The sequence below is a fragment of the Triticum aestivum genome, chromosome 2A (genome assembly GCF_018294505.1).
Source record: "Triticum aestivum cultivar Chinese Spring chromosome 2A, IWGSC CS RefSeq v2.1, whole genome shotgun sequence".
NCBI lineage: Eukaryota > Viridiplantae > Streptophyta > Magnoliopsida > Poales > Poaceae > Triticum > Triticum aestivum.
In genome coordinates this window covers 749,108,382-749,115,129 of record NC_057797.1, presented here as the reverse complement: position 1 = coordinate 749,115,129, position 6,748 = coordinate 749,108,382, and the positions used below count along the sequence as shown (strand labels likewise).

General features: G+C 44.8%; 1 long non-coding RNA gene and 1 pseudogene across 1 annotated transcript; one reads left to right on the top strand and one right to left on the bottom strand.

The window, feature by feature from the left end:
- Window positions 1-709: 709 nt before the first annotated feature.
- On the bottom strand, window positions 710-848 carry LOC123038478 (uncharacterized; annotated as a pseudogene).
- Window positions 849-2,386: 1,538 nt separating this feature from the next.
- LOC123190844 (uncharacterized) lies at window positions 2,387-2,974 on the top strand. The gene is made up of 2 exons (XR_006496584.1): window positions 2,387-2,640; window positions 2,754-2,974. It is a non-coding gene; the product is annotated as an uncharacterized lncRNA (long non-coding RNA).
- Window positions 2,975-6,748: the final 3,774 nt, after the last annotated feature.

Genomic DNA, 6,748 nt, shown 5'->3' with positions numbered 1-6,748 from the left:
TGCCTAATCGGGTAGAGACCTCTCCTACCCTTGCCTTGAAGTAGTACCTTCCTCATTCCCTGATCCTTAACGTAGAAAGAATAAGGATGAATTTCAACAAAGGAATTATTGTCAATGGCAAGACGACTAGCAGAGATAAGACTTTTACTGGCTTCGGGTACATGAAGAATATTGTTTAAGTAGAGATCACGATCTAGGGTATGAATTACTGAATGACCAATATATTTAATATCCATACCTGATCCACTTGCAGTATGTATCTGTTCATTGCCGTTGTAGCGATCACGCACGATTAGCTTCTTCAGGTCGCCCGTGATATGATCAGTAGCACCACTGTCAAGGTACCAGTTGGTGTCTACGCCATACTGCGGGGCTGCAAGATCGGCCGATTTCTCCTCCATACCTTGGTAGGACTCGTCATACCTTTTCCAGCACTTCCATGCCGGATGGCCCATCTTCCCGCAGATCCGACATTGCACCCGAGGAGTAGAGGCATGGTTGTTGTAGTTGCCTCCACTGCCGCCTCCATTGTTGCCGCTGTGACCACCGCTGCCACGGCCTCCTGGCTTGGAATAGCCACGACCGCCACGGTCACCGCCATTGCCAGCTTGTCTGCGGTCGCGGTCACCACCTCCGCCGCCTTGCTTGCGGCCTCGGGTGCCACTGTTGGCGGAGGACTGCGACCCACCACCATGAAGATTCAGCCTCATCTCGAAGCTGAGAAGCTGCGAGAAAAGCTCAGCTACAGTGACCGGCCCCACCCTGGAGCACATAACAAAAACCACCGGATCGAAATCTTCATCAAGTCCGGCCAGGATGTGGGAGATAATGTCTTCCTCGTCCACACTCTTCCTTGCGGCGATCAGCTCGTCGCAGAGGGTTCTGGCCTTCCCGACGTAGTCGGTGATGGAAAGGTTGCCCTTCTGCAGGTCGGTGAGGGCGATGCGAATGTTGGTGGTCGGCGATCGAGTGCGAGATGTAAGCATCCCTTCGACCGTGTTCCAGAGCTCCGCCGAGGTGTCACAGGATGCAACCTGGATGGCTATCTCACGAGGAAGAGTCGTCAGGAGATAGGAGAAGACTTGTTGGTCTTGCGCATACCAGGTTTGAAAGTCAGGGTTCGGCGCTTTCGCCGTGGTCTTGCCGTCGGCGGAGGCCACATCGATCTGCATGGGTGGTGACGGCTGTTCAACGTCGAGGTACTTCGCCATCTGGGCTCCCCGGATGGTGGAGAGCACGGTCGCTCGCCACAGGGCTTGGTTGCCCTTGGTAAGCTTCTCTGTGGCAGCGTGAGCGAATGGCAAGGAGAGGAAAGAACTTGACGACGTCGCCATGGATGAGCTTGAGGATTCCTCTGATTACCATGAAAGAAAGAGAATTGTGGAAGTGCATGCTATTTGGCAGGGATGCGTACATGTTATATAGAGATACCAGATTACAAGATGAGGCGCGCAGGTTGTTACTAGGCTTGGCCTCTACTCCAAGCTATACAAAGATAAACAACCTGCCGCCCAAGATTACATGTACGTATACACAATACGTGATAACATGTCACAAAATACTAGCCTATACAATTTCTACAAGCCTATCATTTAACAGTGATCCCTGACCAGTTTGGTCCTTATATTAATATAAACAAATGTAGCCTCTCACGGGAGGTACGAACGATTTCTTAAAACTTGTGAGTTTAAGGCGGTGAGATTTTTCAATACTCTTATTGTGCGGTGCTGGACATACCACAATTTATGAAATTAGACACCCCAAAGTATATAAAACTATGATCTTTTCATAAGCCAGTGTACTAACTAAAAACTCTAATGTCCAAATGGGGCATAATAAAGTTCGATAGGTTGATACCTGTCACGCTACAGTGTGACCAACGGCTAGGATGTTCCTGGCCGACTTCCTCCTGAATCGATCTGTGGTTGTAGAGGATTGTGCTGGTCAGGATTGCACATGCATATCACAGACGCGGGTAGGTTATCCTACAAACGAGCATTCCTAATTGCTCAGGGGGGATTCGTTGCCCTGGTTCGAGATCTGATGAAAAGTTCCCGGGACATATATGGAGTATATGATGCCCCAACCGGCCCCACTGAATCATGTCAGCCATGACATTTGCATCTAGTAGGACTAGTGATCATATCACATAATGGACACAACTATACAACGGCGGGTTAGCACTTAACAACTCTGCACAAGATTTGCGTGATAACTCCATGGATCTGAATATCCCTGCACGTAAGGCATGCGGCCTCCCCTGCATGCATGCCTGAAGCATGATGATTGATGGAGCTGCAATACTCAAGCAAACACGTTTGATGTCCGTCGTCGTGTATAAATGGGACCTCCGTAACGCTCTCAGAACTCACACCGCTCACACACCACCAAAATCAAGTGTTCCCTCCGTCCCATACCATAATGTAAGATGTTTTTTTAACATCAAACTAGTATTAAAAAACGTCTTATATTATGGGATGAAGGGAGTAGTAAGCTACCTACGTAATTCAGATTCTAGTGAGCTTCTCCTCCACCATCATGGCCAACTTCGCCGCCCAGCTCAAGGATAGTTTTTTCGGCCTCGTCGACCGCATCATTGGCCGTGGCCGCGTCGGTGCGCTGGCGCCGGCCGTGCAGGAGGTATGTTTACATTTTACCAGGAAAATAGAATTGTTTTCTACTGTACAATGCTTACTTACAATGTTGTAGCTAGAAAACTTACGGACTTACGGTACTGCTCACTACTCTTGCAGCACATCGAGATTCGATCGAGAGGCCCCGATGTGTCAGGAGGATCGGAGGCGGGAGTCAATTAGACAACGTTGGTGCTACTTGTCAATTACTATCTGCTAAAGTCCCGAGATTATTTCTCGCAAACAAAAAAATGTCCGGAGGTTATTGCTTCTCTCCAGATTGATGCATGTGGCTTCCCTTGTTCTGAAAGTTGAAACAGATGCATTGATTGCTGGTGTTCTGATTGTGTGAACTGTGTGTATGTGTGTGTCCCGTTTTGTGATTGGGTGTGCTTTCAGTACTCAACAAGATTTATTTTCATGCTTCGTAGCTGAAGTATCAAGCTTAATAATTTTATTGCGACATGTATATTCCATGAAGCAGTCATTACTTTGATAAAAAATTCACACGCTGATCAAAAGTTATACGTGGGTTATGTCATGCCCTGGTAAGAGCATCTCCAACAGTTGTCCAATAATAGGGCATTTTTACCCAAAAACATTGTTCCAACAACTACCCTATTGTAAAATTTGCTTCAAAAAATTTTGGGCAGCCCAAAAATACAACCACTTGTGTTGCAAATATATGGCAGCATCTCGTTATTGCCACAAAACGAACACAGCCACGGGCGCAGCCCCAACCACCACCCAAACATTTTCGTGCACGGCCGTCGCCACACCTCCCCACGGCCTGCCACCACCACTAACCACAGCACGACCATTACCGGCTCCTCCAACGCCGGTGCCTACCCCGCCATTCTCTCCACCGCTCTCGCGCTCCTCGTCGGCTACTCCTTAGTTCCTCGTCCGGCCGTTGCCGCCGCCATCATGGTTGTCCGTGCTCGCCATGGCTGTTTTGCAGCCCCACGTACCGCCGCCATAGCTACAGGGGATGTGCCACCTCTGCCTTGGAAGTACAATGTCGCCATGATGAAGCCATGAGGCGGTGGCATGAAGAGGCTGCCGCGTGACCTAGCGTCGGCTGTGTCGCGGTCGCAGAAGACGAAGGATGTGGGCTGATACTGTTGTGTTGGCGGCTACTGCTGCTGCGGTGCCTCCCCTTCCCACTTTCGTCCCACCACTGTCATCCATCATAACCACCCATGCGCGTCCACAACATGTTCGACAAAATGTCGCAAAGCTAAAAAATCATTGTGTTTTGTATTGTTCTTTTTCACGTTAAATGCAATTGCAAGGTGATGTGTGCCTATATTCAATTTTGTGTGCATGTAGTCTGGATGATGACACTTTTTTTGCAATATACAAATGTTGCAAATCAAGATTTTGTCTCTCAAGAATATGAAACACAATATGATGATCTTGACATGGTGGAGGTGGGTTTTATTGAGGCATACACCACCTAGGGAAGAATGGCAAACTACCAAAACAATGAAGACACGTTGCTATGTTTGGCTTGGAAGAAAATTGGTCTTGATGTGTATGTTAGTCACCAATGAGCACGTATTGGATGCGGATCGAAGAGTTCTTTGATGCACACAACACTAGTGGCTATGACTGACCGATCGCTTCTCTACTCTACCGATGGCCCACTCAACGGATTGTCAAAATTCTTGAAAATATCAAACGCGTGGACCCAAGTGGATGCAACCATGATGATAAGGTGACTATTTGCTGAACTTCATCAATTGTTTTGTCAACTGTGGTATGTGGATCATGCTAGCTCTTTAAGTGTGTATAGGTACCTAACTTATTTTTTATAGTTGTGGTATGTGGATGGTGCTTGCTCAAAGTTTGTTCCGGGGACAAGGAAGAATGTGAAGAAGAAGAAAGGGAAATCATTCACTTTGCATCCTTGTTGGAAGGAGCTTGAACATGAGGAGAAGTGGAAGAACCGGGAGTTGTGTGAAATTCCGAATAGAAAGAACACCAAGAGCTCGGTTGGAGATGGCACAATTGTTGATCATGATGATGATGACGATGCATCAAGTGGCGAGGAAGAAAAATGATCCCCACTCTCAACTCGGTTGCTCGTACGGGAAAGCCCTATTGAAAAGCGAATGAAGGTCGGACACAATTATATGAGGGAATCATTTGAAGCCATAGTCAATGCAAGAAAAGTGTATGCGAATGAAAGAAGGATTATGAAGATGAAGGAAACAGAGGAGAGGACGATGACCGAGCTATGGAAGGTGGCGGCCAAGGAAAGGCTAGCGGTGGCCGAGGTACAGAAGGTTGTGGCCGAGGAGCAGAAGGTGGCGGATTAGGAGAGGAAGGCAGCTGAGGAGAAAGATAAAAATCTTATATTAATGGACACAAGTGGTCTTGATGCGAAGCAAAAAACATACATTAGGCTTTGTCACGGTGAACGTGTTGGTGATGAAGTTGATGAACATGATAGGAGGATGCATGGGTGCCATGGGTGGCGGCATGTGTTCCTTGGGTGCCGCTATGGGTGTCATGAGTGGCGGCATGTGAGGATTCATGGGTTTCGGCATGAGTGGAGGCATGAGAATATCCATGGGTGCCACAGGAGGTGGAATGAGAGGTTTGATGAGTGATATGGAGGTGGCATGGGTGGTGCGATGGGTGCCATGGGAGTTGGCTATGTTGGAGCTATGGGTGTTGTCTTGGGAGGAGGCATGAATGGTACCATGCATGGCCATGAAGACAAAGAGGCCAATGGTGGCTATGAGGTCGATGATGGCAATGGAAGCGATGAAAGTTGAGAAGCTATTATTAAAAAAAAATAGTTGAGAGGCTATCTGCTATGTACTTCTATGCTATATGCACTTTTGTTTGTGTTGGTCAGGCACTATACTTGTGGATTGGATTTGAATTTGATATGTGGATTTGAAGTTCAATTTTATATGTTGTTGATTGTGCGTGTGGTGATCTTGCAAAGTTTAAATTCTACATGTAGTTTGTGTTTTGTATGCAATTGTAGAGAAGAAATATGTGGTGTGGATGCCCTATTTTAGGGGAGTTGATGGACATGTAGTTCCTTGTTTTAGGGCTGCTATTTGAGATGCTCATTTTGTCGCACCCTAAAAATTACCTTTTTCATGTCCCAAATTTTACTCCAGCTATTTTGCCCTAAATAGGGCAGATGTGGGAGATTCCCTAAATGGCTGCTATCTTGTTGTGAGATATCAAACAATTTCAGCCCCCAATGAAACAAAGAATGTATTGACCAAAGGACACAACTTGCTAGAACACATGCACTTCTTTTTCGTTCACTAAAATAGATATTTGTTTTGGTCCATGGTGCTAGAGTTCATCTGCTCACAAGTCTATTTGATTATTTTAACATTGCATACGCTTGGATAATGTATACACCACTGGCAAGAAACATGAAAAAACAATTTTTTTGTAACATAAGAAATTCAATGGTGCATTAAAAAACATAGTTTTAGTAGAACAACAATAAAAAATGCAAGCAAAAAATATATAAAAACGTTGGGTACACAAAAAAATCATTTCCACATTACAAAAACATGACACTCATAAACAAATTGCACCAAATGAAGTTTTGAGACCAAAATAATTATCAAAACATATTTAATAGTACAAACAAAAAAAATTGTACATCCAAGTAAACATGTTGAACTCCCTGCAAAATAGGTAAGCACGTTGCACATTTTTAAAGTGTGCATCTACTGTTTATTTGAAGTGTGACGGACCAAGTTTTTCTTTTGAGAACACAAAAGTACAAGTAATATAAATATTGAATATTACAATGGTGTAGAATAAAGTGCAGCTGCAAAGCAAAAACACTCATTGTATACAAATGACTGGGAAGAAATCCAAAAACACTTCTTTAGTGTGCAATTTGATGCTTTAAAAGTATACAACTACCTAATTGTTAATTTTGAATAAAAAATATAGGAAAATATAAGTATGTTTTGGGTTCATTTGTGAAAATGTAAAGTAGGCAAAATAATTATGTATAGTTTCACACTTTAATTGTGCAAAATATCGTATTGTGCATTTTCTAGCAAAGTTAGATAATTCAACCCCTTATTCTAAACCATTTGTGGAGACCCAAAGGAGAATCC